We start from the raw sequence: 18,690 nt of genomic DNA on the forward strand, positions 1-18,690 counted from the left end.
AACATTACATTTTTAAAACATTATTCATCATTGGATTCCGGCATCGCTGGCTAGGCCAGCATTTATTGCCCATTCCTAGTTGCCCTTGAGAAGGGGCTGATGAGCTGCCTTCTTGAACCGCTGCAGTCCATGTGCTGTAGGAGCACTGCAGTGCTGTTAGGAAGGGAGTTCCAGGATTTTGACCCAGCGACATTGAAGGAGTGGTGATATATTTCCACGTCAGGATTGTGTGTAGCTTGGAGGGGAAATTGAAGGTGGTGGTTCCCATGCATCTACTGCCCTTGTCCTTCTAGTTGGTAGCAGTTGCGGGTTTGGAAGGTGCTGTCAAAGAAGCCTTGGTGAGTTGCTGCAGTGCGCCTTGTAAATGGTACACACTGTGCATCGGTGCTGGAGGGAGTGAGTGTTTTTGGTGGTGGATGGGGTGCCAATCAAGCAGGCTGGATGGTGTCGAGCTTCTTGAGTGTTTGTTGGAGCTGCACTCACACACACAAGTGGAGAGTATTCCATCACACTCCTGACTTGTGTCTTGTAGGTGGTGGACAGGCTTTGGGGAGTAAATAGGTGAGTTACTCTCCGCAGAATTCCCAGCCTCCGACATGCTTTTGTAGCCATGGTATTTATATGGCAGGTCCTGTTGTGTTTCTGGACTCTAGTTATGCTCCAAGCAATTGCAGTAAGACTTCCCCACCCTTGTACACCAATCCCTTTGTAATAAAGACTAACATACCATTTGCTTCCTGAATTGCTTGCTGTACCTACATGTAAACTGACACCCTGGTCCCACTGAAATATCAACCCATCTGTTTATCACATTGATTCATTTTTCACAGCAATCAAGACAGAAATATATTTAGAACAAAATAGGATTAGCTTTCTAAAATATGCGAGTTATTTGGGATCAAATTTAACACTGAGTGACTGCACCTAATATGCTCAGCACTAACAGCACTATTATACCAAGATTAGGAATCATAGACAATGAGGCTGATTGGGAAGGGTTTTGGTCCATTGAACCCTTTAATATTGGAATGAATAGGAAAGGGATTTGTCCATTGGAATTTTGTGCTGACGGCGAATGGGAAGGAGTTCATTCATTGGAATTCTATATACTGGGAGTGAATGGGAAAGAGTTGATCCAATGGAATTCTGTACATTGGCAGCAAATGGGAAGTTAGTCCATGGTCCCCATTGTAGATACTCAACATCTTCTCCTGTAACTTGTGAGTGTGTGCATGCGTGCATAAGTGTACGTGCATAAGTGCGTGTGTGTGTGTGTGTGTGTGTGTAGAGGAATTGGGTAAGAGCAAAATCAAGGCACACATTTTTAGCAGACCGTAAGCTTTTTTAAAAATCTGCCTCGTCCCGAATCTTGTGAGGCAATAGTCTTAAACACTCAAACATTTAAAAAAAGAGAATTGCTCCTCTCATTTAGCCTCAAGTGCCATGGACTTATTAGTCATTTAAAAAAAATGTATTCTTTCATGCAATGTGGGCATCACTGGCAAGGCCAGCATTTGTTGCCCATCCCTAATTGCCCTTGAACTGAGTGGCTCGCTGGGCCATTTCAGAGGGCAGCTAAGAGTCCACCACATTTCTGTGGGTCTGGAGTCACATGTAGGCCAGACCAGGTAAGGACGGCAGATTTCCTTCCCTAAAGGACATTAGTGAACCAGACGGGTTTTTATGACAATCAGTGTGGCCACAATTACTGAGACGAGCTTTATATTCAGGATTTTTATTAATTGAATTTAAATTCCACCAGATGCTGTGGTGGGATTTGAACCTGTATCAATAAAGCATTAGTCTGGGTCTCTGGAATACTAGTTCAGTGACATTACATCTACGGCACCATCTCCCCTGTCATATCTTGTATATTATTATCATATATTATTGCAATATTATTATACAAACACTAGACTGGTTTTTATTTCTAATATGGGCATTGCTGCAAATGCTGCATTTGTTGCCCATCCCTGTTTACCCTGAGGAAGAGGTGGTGGTCTCCTCCTTGAACAGCTGAATTCTTTGTGTTCGATGGTGCTCCCGCGGTAGGAATTTCAGCATTCTGACCCAGCGACGTTGCATTTAAAATTAGATCGAGTTTCTTTCTTTCTGATGGCGTTGTGACTCACGTAAAATAAAGAGGACAAGCGGAGCTTGATACAAATCTAACCATTGTTCCTAGAGATTATAACAAATGCAGGTAATAAAGGGAAAGGTTAACTCACTCACTTTTCCAGAATCGCTTCATCCAATTCAGGGTCGCAGGGGCGTCGGGGCCTATCCTGGTAGGCAATGGGCGCGAGGCGGGGTGCACCAAGGATGGGATGCCATCCATCGCAGGGCTCACACTCACACACACTCACACAGACACACACATGCTGGGGGACAATTTACCATTGCCAATCTACCTAACCAGCACGTCTTTGGACAGTGGGAAGGAAGCTCCCACGCAGGCATGGGGAGAACGTGAAAAGTCCACACAGACAGACATCTGAGTTTTCTTGAATTCTATTAGCATATCTGACTCCCGGTTCAAGCTCTACTCCAGGACTTGAGCACAAAAATCAAGGCTGTCGCCCCAGTGCGGTGCCGGTTGCGGGTGGGGGGGGCGGGGGGGGGGGGGAGTGCTGCATTGTCAGAGGTGCCGTTTTTCAGATGAGATGTTAAACTGAAATCCCCTCTGCCCTTTTGGGCGGCAGTAAAAGACTCTTAGCTGCCTCCTGCAATGGCCTCGTAGCCACTCAGCTCAAAGGCAATTAGGGATCGGCACTATTTCAAAGAGGAGCAGGGGAGTTTGACTCGGTGCCCTGGGCGATTTTAATCCCTCAATCAACATCACAAAAACAGGTTATCTGGTCGTTTGTCACGTTGTTATTTGTGGGAGTATGCTGTGCGCAAATTGACTCCTGCTTTCCCTAGATTAGAAAAGTGACTACGCTTCGAAAGGACGTCATTGGCTGTAAAGGACTTTGCGATGTCTGGTGGTCATGGAAGGCATTATATAAATGCGAACCTTTCTCTTTTTTTCCGCCTGAAGAAGCATTCTGATACCAACATCGATTCCAATGGACCAACTCCCTCCCACTCGCTTTCAATGTTCTCCAGGGAGCATCCCAAATGTTGTCCCAACTGAGATTACCTCTTCACCTGTGCCTTCGCTCTTCACACCCAGGTCGGTTCCCTGCCCTGCCTCCCTTCCAGTCCTGCGATGCCAATGTGAGAATTCGATTGAATGGCGGCATTGGCTTCAGGTGTGTGGCGAAACTGCCCCGAGACTGAGGAGACGATGGGGGGTGAGCGAGGCAAGAGAAGGGAAGGAGAGGCGTGAATGGAGGATGGGGCCATATTGAAGGCGAAACAAATAATGGGAGTGGCTTTGCCAAATCCCATGAATGGAAAGTGAGGATCAGAGGGAGCTTGTTAATGTGCGAAGATGTAGAAAAGCATTAGAATGGAGTCATAGGGAATGGAGCGACCACAGTGAAAAGTCTGTTTCACCACAATTAAAAGAAAAATTTGGCAGGAGAGAAGCAAAGCAGGTTTCAGAAGCTCTGGTACAGAAACCTTCAAAGTCATCAAAAAAACAGAAGTTACCAAGTGGTAATATCACTGGCCTAGTAACCCAGCGGTCCAGGCTAATGCCCTGGGGACATGAGTTCAAATCCCACCATGGCAGCTGGTGCGTGGAATTTAAATTCAATTAATAAAACCTGGAGTTTAAAGCTGGTCTCAGCAATGTAACTATCATCAATTATCATTTAAATAAAACCCCATCTGGTTCACTAATGTCCTTTAGGGAAGGAGATTTGCCGTCCTTACCCGGTCTGGGCCTACATGTGACTCCAGACCCACAGCGATGTGGCTGACTCCTAAATGGCCCAGCAGGCCAATCAGTTCAAGGGCAATTAGGGATGGGCAACAAATGCTGACATTGCCCACGTCCCATGAAAGACCACATTTTTAAAAACTCTATACGACATCTCTCAGGTCTTTTTACGTACAGTGAATGGCTTTTTAAAATTAATTCTTGGGGATGTGAGTGCCACTGGCAAGGCCAGCATTTATTGCCCAACGCTCATTGCCTTTGAGAAGGTGGTGGTGAGCAGTCTTCTTAAACCATTTCAATCCAGGTGTACCCATAGTGTTTTCTCCCCTTTAGGGTTTGATATTCTGCTGTTTCAGAGGGCAGCTAAGATCCTGTTGTTGTGGGCCTGGAGTCACATGTAGGCCAGACCGGGTAAGGATGGCAGGTTTCCCTCCCTTGCATGAATGAACATGATGGGGTTTCACAAGAATCCAGTAGTTTTGTGCTCATTATTAATGAGACCTGCGCTTAATTCCAAATTTATTTATTATTTGAATTTAAATTCCCCCAACTGCCAAGGTTGAATTCATGTCCCCGGAGCATTATTCCACAGGCTGCTAGATTATTAGTCCAGTAACATTACCATTATGCTCCCATTTCCCTCAACATATTGTGACTAATGCAAAAAAATAAAGACCTGCATTTCTATAGCACTGCTCCTGACCTCAGAATGTCCCAAAACACTATGCAGCCAGTGAGGTACTTTTGGTGTGTCGTCACTGTTATAATGTAGCAAACACGGCAACTGAGTTCTGCACAGCAAGCTCCCACAAACAGCATCAGGAAATCTGTTTTTTGATGCTGTTTGAGGGATAAATAATGTCCCAGAGGGACTTAGAGAATTCCTCTGCCATTCTTTGAAATAGTGCCATGGGATCCTGAGAAGGCAAGTGCGGATTTGGTTTAATGTCTCATCCGAGAGGCTGCTCCTCCAACTGTGCAGCACTCCCTCAACGCTGCACTGCAGTGGCGGCCTTGATTTTTTTTTGTGCTCAAGATTCTGGAGTGGGACTAGAACCCACAACCTTCTGCCTCAGGGGCCGAATGGGCTACCAGCTGACCTACGGAAGCTAAGAGAAAAGGATGAAGCCTTTGCGCAAAGAAAGAGCAGGATAAAACGCGATCAAAATAGTTGTGGGAATCTGCAAGAAGCCCAGTGCCAGATGTGGAACCAGATGCTCAGGGAGCTCAATACTGATGGAACCCCCCCCAATGAGCTCAGTTGCGCCACCTGCAAGCATATAACAGTACTGCAACTGTTTCCAGTCACAGTTATAAGATTTCAAACCATGTTTAAACAGCAGCTGAATTTTGACTGTAAAAATCAAAAGTTTTGCAAAAACAGTTTGAGATTTCACTTTTTTATTTGTGTGTTTTTTAATTTTCTCCTTCCCTTCTTCTGAAAGTGCTGACTTTTGGGTAGTCCTGAGGTACAAGGGGGGCTAAATTTTTATTAATACCACCCCCCACCCCGACTTTAGAAAACAATTTGACTTTCTGTAGATGAGGTGGGGTGGAAGGCAGATGTAAAATTACCCCCACATTTCCAGGTGGGCTGCTAGTACTTCATGGGACAGCCTAGAAAAGGGAATATCAACCGACTGTGAAGGCCTTCACAACTGTGTCAATTCCTGTCCATATACACAGTGCCAGCACTGAGATCCGAGCAGTTCAGGCCCGGAACGTCTCTTAACCGTCTGCCGATCGGAAAGGGGCACATCATGGAATCATCAAATGGGTACAGCACAGAGGAGGCTATTTGACAAGTCGTATCCGTGCCAACTCTCTGTGAATGCAATTCAGCTGCTCCCGCTCCCGCGCCATTCCCCTGTAACCCCTCAAATCCTTTCTCTTCAGATAATTATCCAATCCCCTTTTGAAAGCCACAATTGAATTTGCCTCCATCACGCTTTCAGGCGGGCGCGTTCCAGATCCCAACCACCCGCTGCGTGAAAAAGCTTTGCCTCATGTCGCCTCTGGTTCTTTTGCCAATCATTTTAAATCGGTGTCTTGACCCTCCCCCCAAAGGGGATGGAAATAAACAATCCCTCTTTTCTGTCTAGTCTAAAGCAGGGTAACAATTCCTTCTCAGACTGAGGACTGCAAAGGCACTGACAAGATGTGTCTCCATGGCTTGTGTGTTTGTTACCAGACAAACATGCACACAAAAACATACACACGTGGGAATAGGACATGGAATTGGAGTTAATATATAAGTTCAACAATGGTGGGGCAGACTCGAGGGGATGTTTGGCTTACTCCTGCTCCTCTCCTTATGTTCTTATACTACAACACACACACATGCATGCATGCACACACACATGCACACACTAGATGGTGTACAGACACCATGGCTGGTGTATCAACAGGCACGCCTGTCACACATGCAGAAAACACATGCAGTTCTCCTGGTGGGACTAGTTCCTCTCAAACCTTTTGATACAGTTAGGTACTGTTTTGGGAACATCTCTAAATTACACACTCAAACATGAAACATCGCCACTTACTGAAGTAAGGGAACATCTAGAAATGCTCACACTATATCGGTACAATGAACCAATTCATCACAGACCAGGGATTCAATCCGGCACCTTGCTATTCCCCATCACTCAGTGACCATACAGGTCAATAGCTGAGCCACACATTAGCCAAAATATTTGTTGTGCTGGTGGTTCATGTTGCCTGATTCTGTTTCAGTCAAGGAACATCTAACTAAACAGTGTTCATTTTGCTGAAACTCAGAATAGCATTTTGTGAGGCCCCTTCTTTGCATAGTCAGCGTTTTGGTTGTGCTGCTACACTAGCCATTTTATAAACTGCGATAAATTTAATGATTGCAACACGCTTTCATAGGTGCCACAATCTCAAGCTGTTGCCACCACCAATGCTGGATCTGTAACCCCTGGTACTTTACTGTAAATTTCTCCCTGGCCTCATCTTTTCCTATCTCTGAGTTATCCTCCAGCCTTACCAACCCTCTGAGACACCTGTGCTGCTCTAACCCTGGCCTCTTCAGCATCCCCAATTTTAACTTCTCCAGTACTGGAGGCCGTGCCTTCAGCTGCCTGGGCACCAAGCTCTGGAATTCCCCCCCGAAATCTCTCCGCCTCTCTTTCTTTCCTCCCTTTAGGGGCTCCATAAAATCTACCTCTTTGACCAAGCCTTTGGTCATCTGACCTAATATCTCCTTGTGGTTATGGGTACCTGCATGGGTCCCAGTTATGCCTGTCTCTTTATGGGGTATGTGGAACATTCCTTGTTCCAGTCCTACTCAGGCCCCCTCCCACAACTCTTTTCTCAGTACATTGATGACTGTTTCGGTGCTGCTTCATGCTCTTGTTTGGACCTGGAAAAATTTATTAATTTTGCTTCCAATTTGCACCCCTCTATCGCCTTCACATGGTCCATCTCCAACACTTCCCTTCCCTTCCTTGACCTCTCTGTCTCAATTTCTGGTGATAGACTGTCCACCAATATCCATTACAAGCCTACCGACTCCCACTGCTACCTTGACTACAGCTCCTCACACCCCGCTTCCTGTAAGGACTCCATCCCATTCTCTCAGTTCCTTCGCCTCCGTCACATCTGTTCTGATGATGCCACTTTCAAAAACGGTGCTTCTGGCATGTCCTCCTTTGTCGCTAACTGAGGTTTCCCCTCCACTGTGGTTGACAGAGCCCTCAGTCGTGTCTGACCTATCTCCCATGCCTCTGCCCCCACACCTTCCCCTCCCCGCCAGAACCATGATAGGGTCCCCCTTGTCCTCACTTTTCACCCCACCAGCCTCCGCATTCAAAGGATCATCCTCCGCCATTTCCGCCAACTCCAGCATGATGCCACCACCAAACACATCTTCCCCTCACCGCCCCCCCACCCCCATCAGCATTCCATAGGGACCATTCCCTCCAGGACACCCTGGTCCACTCCTCCACCACTCCCAACACCTCATCCCCTTCCTACGGCACCTTCCCATGCAATCGCAGAAGGTGCAACCTCCTGCCCCTTTACCTCCTCCCTCCTCACCGTCCAAGGGCCCAAACACTCCTTTCAGGTGAAGCAGAGCTTCACTTGCACTTCCCTCAATTTTGTCTACTGCATTAGCTGCTCCCAATGTGGTCTCCTCTACATTGGGGAGACCAAACGCAGACTAGGTGACCGATTTGTGGAACACCTCTGGTCTGTCCGCAAGCATGACCCAGACCTCCCTGTCGCTTGCCATTTCAACACACCACCCTGCTCTCATGCCCACATGTCTGTCCTTGGCCTGCTGCAATGTTCCAGTGAAGCCCAACGCAAACTGGAGGAGCAGCACCTCATCTTCCGACTAGGCACTTTACAGCCTTCCGGACTGAATATTGAGTTCAACAACTTCAGACCATGAACTCTCTCCTCTATCCTCACCCCCTTTTTCTAATCGCCTTTTTTCTACATTCATTTTTATTTTTTATCCACTTATTTTTATTCATTTATCCATGGTTTTATCCCCCTTTCTATCCCATTTTCTATCCCATTTTCTATCATTCTTTCTTTCCCAACCACCACCCCCTCTCCCCACCCCATCCCTTACAGGGCCACCTGTCACTTGTTCCATGTTGTTCTTTCACACAATGCTACCCTTGTTCTGCTATTATCACATTCTGCTTTCTTACCTTTATGCCAATATCAGCAACTCTTTTATCACTAACCACTACCATTAACACTCCCTTTGTCCTTTAGTTCATGACATCTTTGTCAATCCCTCCTTTGTCCCCACCTATCGCTGGCCTTCTATCTAGCTGCCCCTGCCCCACCCCCCTTAAACAGTATAGACTTCATCACATTTCCACTTCTCTTCAGCTCTGAAGAAGACCATAAGACCATAAGACATAGGAGCAGAAATTAGGCCAATCGGCCTATCGAGTCTGCTCCGCCATTCAATCATGGCTGATAAGTTTCTCAAACCCATTCTCCCGCCTTCTCCCCGTAACCTTTGATCCCCTTACCAATCAAGAACCTATCTATCTCGGTCTTAAATACACTCAATGACCTGGCCTCCACAGCCTTCTGTGGCAATGAATTCCATAGATGCACCACTCTGGCTAAAGAAGTTTGTCCTCACCTCTAAAAGGTCTTCCCTTTACTCTGAGGCTGTGCCCTCGGGTCCTAGTCTCTCCTACTAATGGAAACATCTTCCCCACGTCCACCCTATCCAGGCCTTTTTAGTATTCTGTAAGTTTCAATCAGATCCCCCCTCATCCTTCTAAACTCCATCGAGTATAAACCCAGAATCCTCAAACGTTCCTCATATGTTAAGCCTTTCATTCCTGGGATCATTCTCGTGAACCTCCTCTGGACCCTCTCCAGGGCCAACACATTCTTCCTGAGATATGGGGCCCAAAATTGCTCACAATATTCTAAATGTGATCTGACCAGAGCCTTATAAAGCCTCAGCAGCACATCCCTGCTTTTATAATCTAGTCCTCTCGAAATAAATGCCAACATTGCATTTGCCTTCCTAACTACCGCGTCAAACTGCAAGTTAACCTTAAGAGAATCCTGGACTAGGACTCCCAAGTCCCTTTGCACTCCAGATTTCTGAATTCTCTCCCCATTTAGAAAATAGTCTATGCCTCTATTCTTTCTACCAAAGTGCATGACCTCGCACTTCCCCATGTTGTAATCCATCTGCCACTTCTTTGCCCATTCTCCTAACCTGTCCAAATCCTTCTGCAGCCTCCCCGCCTCCTCAATACTACCTGTCCCTCCGCCTATCTTTGTCTCATCTGCAAACTTAGCCAGGATGCCCTCAGTTCCTTCATCTAGATCATTAATGTATAAAGTGAAAAGTTGTGGTCCCAACACTGACCCCTGCGGAACTCCACTAGTCACCGGCCGCCATCCTGAGAAGGACCCCCTTATCCCCACTCTCTGCCTCCTGCCAGACAGACAATCTTCTATCCATGCTAGTACCTTGCCTCTAACACCATGGGCTCTTATCTTACTGAGCAGCCTCCTGTGCGGCACCTTGTGAAAGGCCTTCTGGAAATCCAAGTAAGTAACATCCATTGGCTCTCCTTTGTCTAACCTACTCGTTACCTCCTCAAAGAATTCTAACAGATTTGTCAGGCGTGACCTCCCCTTGATGAAACCATGCTGACTTTGCCCGATTTTACCATGCACTTCCAAGTATTCTGAAATCTCATCCTTAATAATGAACTCTAAAATCTTACCAACGACCGAGGTCATACTAATTGGCCTGTAATTTCCCGTCTTTTGCCTCACTCCCTTCTTAAACAGGGGGGTTACATTAGCAATTTTCCAGTCCTCTGGGACCCTCCCTGACTCCAGTGATTCCTGAAAGATCACCATTAATGCCTCTACTATCTCTTCAGCTCTCTCCTTCAGAACTCTGGGGTGTAATCCATCTGGTCCAGGTGATTTGTCCACCTTCAGACCTTTCAGTTTTCCTAGCACCTTCTCCTTTGTAATGGGCACCATACTCACCTCTGCCCCCCGACTCTCTTGAACTTTGGGGATGTCACTCGTGTCTTCCACTGTGAAGACTGACGCAAAGTACCTATTCAGTTCCTCCGCCATTTCTTTGTTCCCCACTACTACTTCTCCAGCATCATTTTCCAGCGGCCCAATGTCCACTTTTGCCTCTCTCTTACCCTTTATATATCTAAAAATACTCTTGCAATCTTCTTTTATGTTACTGGCTAGTTTACCTTTATATTTAATCTTCTCCCACCTTATTTCTTTTTTAGTTGTCCTCTGTTGGTCTTTGTAGGCTTGCCAATCCCCTGGTTTCCCACTGCTCTTCGCCACATTGTATGTTTTCTCTTTAGCTTTTATGCTGTCCCTGACTTCCCTTGTCAGCCATGGTTGCCTCGTCCTCCCTTTAATATGCTTCTTCTTCCTAGGGATGAAATTTTGCTGTGTCTCCCAAATTACTCCCAGAAACTCCTGCCATTGCTGTTCCACTGTCTTTCCTGCTAGGCTCATCTCCCAGTCAATTCTGGCCAGCTCCTCCCTCATGCCTCTGTAGTTGCCTTTATTCAACTGTAATACTGTTACATCTGATTCCAGCTTTTTCCTCTCAAATTGCAGGGTAAATTCTATCATGTTATGGTCACTTCCTCCTAAGGGTTCCTTCACCTTAAGCTCCCTTATCAAATCTGCCTAATTACACATCACTAAATCTAGAATTGCCTGTTCCCTAGTGGGCTCCACCACAAGCTGCTCCAAAAAGCCATCTCGTAGGCATTCCACAAATTCCTTTTCTTGGGATCCACTACCAACCTGATTTTCCCAGTCTACCTGCATATTGAAATCCCCCATGATCATTGTAACCTTGCCTTTCTTACACATCTATTCTATCTCCTGGTGTATCTTGTGCCCCACATCCTGACTACTGTTCGGAGGCCTGTACATAACTCCCATTAGAAGGGTCATACGGACTTGAAACATTAACTCTGTTTCTCTCTCCACAGATGCTGCCAGACCTGCTGAGTTTTTCCAGCATTTTCTGTTTTTGTTTCAGATTTCTTGCATCCGTAGTATTTTGCTTTTATCTCCTGTGTATTGATGTCACTTTTATTATTCATTCCCGGGATGTGGGTGTCACTGGCAAGGTTAACATTCATTGCCCGTCCTTAATTGCCCTTGAGAAGGTGGTGGTGAGCCATCTTCTTGAACTGTTGCAGTCAGTACACCCACAGTGCTGTTAGGGAGGGAGTTCCAGGCTTTTGATCCAGGGAAGGAACAGCAATATAGTTCCAAGTCAGTCTGGTGAGTGACTTGGGGGCAAATATGCAATTGGTGGTGTCCCCATACCTCTGCCCTTTCTAGGTGGTAGAGGTCATGGGTTTGCTAGATGTTTTCAAAGGAACCTTGATGAGTTCCTGCAGTGCATCTTGTATATAGTACGCCAGTGGTTAGTGGTGGAGGGAGAGAATGTTTAAAGTGCCGGATATGGCAATGATTAAGCAGACTGATTTGTCCTGGACAGTGTCGAGTTTCTTGAGTGTTGTAAGAACTGCTCTCAGTCAGGCAAGTGAGGAGTATTCCATCGCATTTTGCTTTCTAATGCTCCTGTAAAGTTCCTTGGGCTGTTTTATTATGTTAAAGGCACTACATAAATATAAGTCAGAGTTGTTGTTGTAGACACGCCAAGAGAAGGACAGAATCCAGAGGTACTTTTGCATTCCTGAGCTAAATCCACATTGTAGCAGCCCCAGAACACATCCACAAACCCAAGAGTACTTTACAAAGATCCATGGCAACATGCAACTCTGCTGCTGGGTACAAGGTGAGTGAGGGTTGCTATCTTTCTCAGGAACATGTCTGCCCTCCATATTGCGGAAAGGATATAGAGGCACTGGGGAAGGTGCAAAAAAGGTTTACAAAGATAATACCAGAACTTAAGAGCTTGGACTATCAGGAAAGACCAAATAGGTTGGGGCTCTTTTTTCTAGAAAAGAGAAGGCCAAGGGGTAACCTGATAGAGGTCTCTAAAAATATGAGGAGGTTTGATAGGGTAGATATAGAGAAAATGTTTCCACTTGTTAATCATTCATTGTTGCCATAGTCTCAGTGGGGCTGTTGCATTGTTCTGTTTCTTTGGTTTTCTTCAATCCTCTCTCAGTCCACATTTCAATGTTTGTTTTTATTTGTCGTGGGCAAGGCCAGTATTTGTTGCCCATCCCTAATTGCCCTTGAACTTGTGAACAAGAGTCAACCACATTGCCGTGGGTCTGGAGTCACATGTAGGCCAGACCGGGTGAAGGCAGCAGATTTCCTCCCTTAGTGAACCAGTCATGATAGTTTCATGGTCACCATTACTGAGACTAGCTTCAACTACAGATTTTATTACTTGAATTAAAATTAAAGGGATGTGCCCGGATGCTGGATTGGAATTGGAATGGGCACTGCTACTCCCACATGAGGAACAGGGCAGGATGGGGGAAGAGTGTCCCCCGACATGGGGCAACATCTTTCAGGAAGGAAGGTTGGGGGGTTTGTTGCTGTGGTGGGATTTGAACCCATGTCCCCAGAGCATTAGCCTGAGTTTCTGGATTATAAGGCCAATGACATTACCACTAAGCAACCGTCTCCCTCAATACGAATATGTTTTCCACCCATCGGGTTTTTCTTTTACCTCTTCAGCTTTTACCCTCAATTTCTCCTTCATTTGTTGCCAGGATAAGGCTGTTGGTTCTTCAATTCCAATGCCTGTACTTGGCGATCTTTCTCTCTCTAACTGTACTTAGCAACGAGAAACCGTCCCCTCTCGTGAAAGGATCGAGAACGAGGAACACACATCTTTAAAGTCATTGGCAAAAGAAGCAAAAGCGATATGAGGAAAAATCTCTTTCACGCAGCGGGTGGTTAAGGTCTTGGAATGCATTGCCTGAGACTATGGTGGAGGCAGGTTCAATTGGAGCATTCAAAGGGAATTAGACCATTAATCTGAATGTGCAGGGTTAGGGGGAGTAGGCACCAGAATGGCAATAAGGGAATTGCCCATTCGGAGAGCCGGTACAGACACGATGGGCTGAATGGCCTCCTTCTGCACCGTATCAATTCTGTGAATTTCCTGTACTCCTCCTCTTGATCTAACCCATTCATTGGTCTTTCTGTCCTTTCAGCTGTCTCTCAGCACCCTGTACCAGCATTTCAAAATCTGTTATCCTCCTTCTTCAGAATCCAACTCTCACCTCCACTTCTGGGGTAGACCAACATGAGAGGCTATAAATTCAAGATAGTCCCAAATAAATCCAATAAGGAATTCAGGAGAAAACTCTACCCAGAGAGTGGTTGGAATGTGGAGCTTGCTGCTAGATGGAGTGGTTGAGGTGAATAGCATGGATGTATTCAAGGGGAAGCTAGATAGGTTCATGAGGAAACAAGGAATAAAAGGATATGCTGATAGGATGAGATTAAGGTGGGTGGGAGGAGGCTCATGTGGAACATAAACATCGGCATAGACCAGTTGGGTTGAATGGCCTGTTTCTGTGCTGTGAATGCTTTGTAACTGGAAAACCGTACTCATATCACTGGCTGTAGGATAAAAGCAAAAAACTGCGGATGCTGGAAATCCAAAACAAAAACAAAAATACCTGGAAATACTCAGCAGGTCTGGCAGCATCTGCGGAGAGGAACATAGTTAACGTTTCGAGTCCGTATGACTCTTCAACAGAACTAAGGAAAATAGAAGAGAGGTGAAATATAAGCTGGTTTAAGGGGTGGGTGGGACAGGTAGAGCTGGATAGAGGGCCAGTGATAGGTGGAGAATACCAAAAGATGTCACAGACAAAAGGTCAAAGAGGTGTTGACGGTGGTGATATTATCTAAGGAATGTGCTAATGGTGACATTAAGGGTAGAAAGCAGGACGAGCAAGGTACAGATAGCCCTAGTGGGGGTGGGGTGGGAGGAAGGGGTCGAAATAGGCTAAAAGGTAGAGATAAAACAATGGATGGAAATACATTTAAAAATAACAGGAATAGGTGGGAAAAGAAAAACATATATAAATTATTGGAAAAATGGGGATCGGAAAGGGGGTGGGGATGGAGGAGAGAGTTCATGATCTAAAGTTGTTGAACTCAATATTCAGTCCGGAAGGCTGTAAAGTTTTTTTTTGAAAAATATACTTTATTCATAAAATATCTGGCAGAACATTCCAAACCATTTCAAAATCACCATCACATAAGTACAATCAGATTCAACTTTTACACATGTATCACAAGGTGCATCAATACAATCAAAGTGCCTAGTTGGAAGATGAGGTTCTGTTCCTCCAGTTTGCGTTGAGCTTCACTGGAACTGTCGGAGATTAATCACACTGAGGCATCATTTCGTCGTAGAAACCCCATTTATTACTTGTGCACAAGGGAGAACAATACAGCGAGAGCTATTGTACCGTCTCAAAGCAGAATACACAGAGACTTACTTAAAAGCATTTTACAACCAAGCAGTAAATTTTGTACATCTCAATCCACTTAATTGCATAAGTTTACTGACCAATCCATGTTCCAGTGAATTTCCATTCCTACACCACAGGTGCAGTTGTTTATAATTTGACTATCACAACTTTGATTACATTCGGCCCAAGAGAGAGACACATTGTCTCAAAGCCCGTCCTGCTATCATGGTCAGACAAGATGCTATTGTTCTTCAAGGTTGCAGTGTTTTTCTCTTAGGCTCAAGCATTTAATTGAATTGCTCTATTAACCCTTTCAATACTGAGTGGGCTCCCCCTATAGTTGTCTTTAGGCCACCACACTCCCCCCTTTTGTCCTGAAAGGACAATCCTCCACTCTTAGCCAAATTCGATATAACCTAATCTCCAAGCCTCTTCCTCAATGGAATCCTGATTCCGGAGGATGGGGAGAGAATCGGCAACTTGCTTATCACTAGGGCTCTGGGAGATCTGCGGTCGGCAGATACAGCGGATGCAACAGAGGATAAGCTGAATAATAACATACAAAACAATAAGTAAAGCAAGACCTATAACAAGGCATTTGAGCATGATTTTAAAAGGGCCTCCAAACCATCCCCCGATATTAGGGAGCCACCCCCATCAGTCAATCGGTTCCTCCTGGGCAACTGCATGGAGGAGGCGCACTTGGTCCTGAATGAAATGCACATCAGTCTCAATCCTCTGGTCCTTGTTAATGTAAAAACAACATGTTTCATTAATAGCTGCACAGACTCCCCCTTGCGCTGCTAGCAGGAAATCCAGGGCCATATGGTTCTGGAGGACAACCTTGGAAAGGGACTTAGTTTCCAACTGCAGATTCTGGATGGCGTCAACGGTCTTATTCTCAATAAGTTCCATGGTGGCGGAAATATTGATAATGGCCTTTTCCAGTTCTGAGACCCCTAGACCTGGGATGAGGGCCCGGACAAATTGGTGAAATCCGGTGTTCCAGGTTGATTGTTTATGACGCTTCACAGGTCCTAGATGGTTGTGGAGAGAATGAATAGTAAGGTTCTTGACCCCAAAGGCCTCAGGGACAATATAGCCAATGGTGCAGGTGCCTGCCCAATCGACAGGGAGGGTTTTGTATGCCCTGTTCCCGCAGAGCCAAAATGAGCCATTGCGGACAAGAGTAGGATACCAATAGGTGGAATTTTGACAAAAGTTAAGCCACCTCTCTACGACAAGAGTTTTCTCCTGGGCATACCAGCGAACACGGCAGGTCCGACTAAGTCGTAACGCCCTCAGAGCCAACAAGTCGGGGCATCCGGACTGACTTTTGTAATTGCAAGACTTGGACTCTTCAGTATAGTAGCCATCAGAGGACCAAGTGGAGGTGGAATTGTTTAGGGTGAGATGGTATGACCGTTGACAATCACACCCATTCCTATTAAAATATGAGAGTATGTCTTCAGATTTTGGGACCTGCGAAAGACACTTCACCTCATTAGCCTTACATTCCCAAAAGGTGGTCATAGGACCCGACTGGTTGTAGAATCAGAATCGAGCCTCCTGATAGTTATAATCAGCAAGGTAGGCACAGGTATCCTGTGACAGCTCGCCCACCCGAACACTACCCCAGGTATAATTTCTTCTGACACATAGCCAGGCCTTTCCCTTGACAACCACAAAAGTAGGTTCCTGCCTCAAAATGGGCGCCTGATGGATGATGGCCCCTGTATTGCCTCGGGGCCATGCTGCGGGGAAAGCCAGAAAATGCATCTCTGCAGAGGAGGGGTCAACAGGAAAATGAGTACAAATCCAACAATCAGTCTGATTAGTTTGCGAGGCTTCGGCCTGCATGCGTTGAACCGCAGAATTAGTAGACCATACCCCTGCAAGGACCACGCAGGGCAGGATCCAAATCAGAGTCAGCATTCTGATGGCTCAGTTAAAGTTCTTGCACAAACACTTCTGTCCGAGGTCAGCGTCCGCTTGACGTGCGATGTGTGGATCCACAAGGATCGTCCTTCAACCTTCACGGCTGTATGGGTGGTGAGCAGGACTTGGAAAGGCCCCTCCCATCGAGGTTCCAAACAGTTCTTTCTCCTGAAGGTCTTTACCAGGACTAGGTCCCTGGGCTGGTGGCAGTCTTCAATGGTGGGCTTTTTCTGTGCTTCTACCACCTGTAAATGCAAGCTTTTGAGAGAATTAGTAAGAGCTATACAGTAGGTAATCATCCCCTCATCCATAGTGTGGATGTCCATTTTCCTAGCAGACAAAGGTGGGGCCACTGGGAGGAGCACAGGACGTCCCATTATAACTTCATAAGGAGAGAGGGAGGTGGTACAGTTAGGGTGAGAGCGCATAGTCATGAGCACCAGGGGTACAGCTTCAGGCCATTTCAAACCGGTTTCCTCACATAATTTAGCTAGTTTGTTTTTCAGAATACCGTTTTGTCTTTCCACCGCCCCAGTAGACTGGGGGTGGTATGGGCAGGAAAGATGACGGTTGCATCGTAAGGTCTTCAGCAGTTCCTTCATCAATTTAGCGATAAAATGAGGTCCATTATCACTCGATAAAATCGCTGGTATCCCAAACCTGGGTATGTATTCACGTAACAGCAATTTTACACCAACAACAGCATCATTTCGTTGGGTGGGATACGCCTCCACCCATCGCGAGAACAAACATACTAGAACTAAAACATAATTATATCCCATACATTTAGGCATTTGTATAAAGTCCATTTGTAGGTGTACAAACGGGCCCCATGGCTGGGGTCCCGTACCAGCAGTCACTGTGGGCATCTTGCCTGGATTATGTCGTTGACAAAGCAGACATTGTGAAGCTATTTTAGCTGCCAAGGTGAAAAACCCAGGCGCAAACCACATCTGCTGTGCCATTCTGTTCATCCCCCCTTTGCCCGCATGGGTAAATGAATGTAACATGCGGGCAATCCAGGGCAGGAGTGAAGCAGGGGCAACAGCATGGCCATCAGAAGAAATCCAGAGGCCGTCAGAGCGTTGTGAAAATGACGCTTGAGTCCAACTGTCCCGTTCATGGGCAGATGCCTGTGACTGCAAGTGAACAAGATCAGTTAGACTAGCTACAGGAGAAGGGGTTGCAGCCTGATACCAAAGGGGAACCACAGACCCAGTGAGACCGCACGGGCGGCACGGTCAGCCCTATCATTACCTTGAGAAACGAAATAATTGCCTTGTGTATGGGCAGAGCATTTAATAACAGCAAGGGAGGAGGGAGCTGGACAGCCGTTAAAAGATTAGCGATGAGCTGCCCATGGCAGACGGGGGTTCCCTCTGACATGAGGAATCCCCGGAGTTTCCAAAGCTGTCCAAAGTCATGTGTCACACTGAAGGCATATCGAGAGTCAGTATAGATATTGGCCGATTGCTTGGCTGCATATATACAAGCTCGTATAAGGGCAAATATTTCGGCAGCCTGGGCAGAGCAGGAGGATGGTAGACGCGCTGCTTCAATAACAGAATAGGAATCACAAATAGCATAGCCGGTAAATAAGTTGCCGTTTGGTGATCGAGTAGAGGAACCGTCAACAAAAATAATGAGGTCGGGGTTTAACAAAGGATGATCCTGTAGATTTGGACGTGGTAGGGTGGAGTGCTGGACAATGGTGACACAATCATGAGGCTCACTGTCTTTCTCCGTGGGTAACAGGGTAGTGGGGTTGAGGGTGGCGCATCTGACAATAGTTAACGAGGGATCCCCCTAAAAGGGCCGTTTCATAGCGGGTGACGCGGGCGGTGGTGAGGTGTTGGGTGGCCGAATGATGAAGGAGAGCCGCGACTGCATGGGGGACATGCAAAACAACAGGGTACCCGAGGGTAAGGGACTGGGCGGTGACGATAGTGAGTTAGGCTGCCGCAATGGATCGAATACAGG

The sequence above is a fragment of the Cetorhinus maximus genome, chromosome 28, assembly GCF_964194155.1.
Source record: "Cetorhinus maximus chromosome 28, sCetMax3.hap1.1, whole genome shotgun sequence".
Taxonomy (NCBI): domain Eukaryota; kingdom Metazoa; phylum Chordata; class Chondrichthyes; order Lamniformes; family Cetorhinidae; genus Cetorhinus; species Cetorhinus maximus.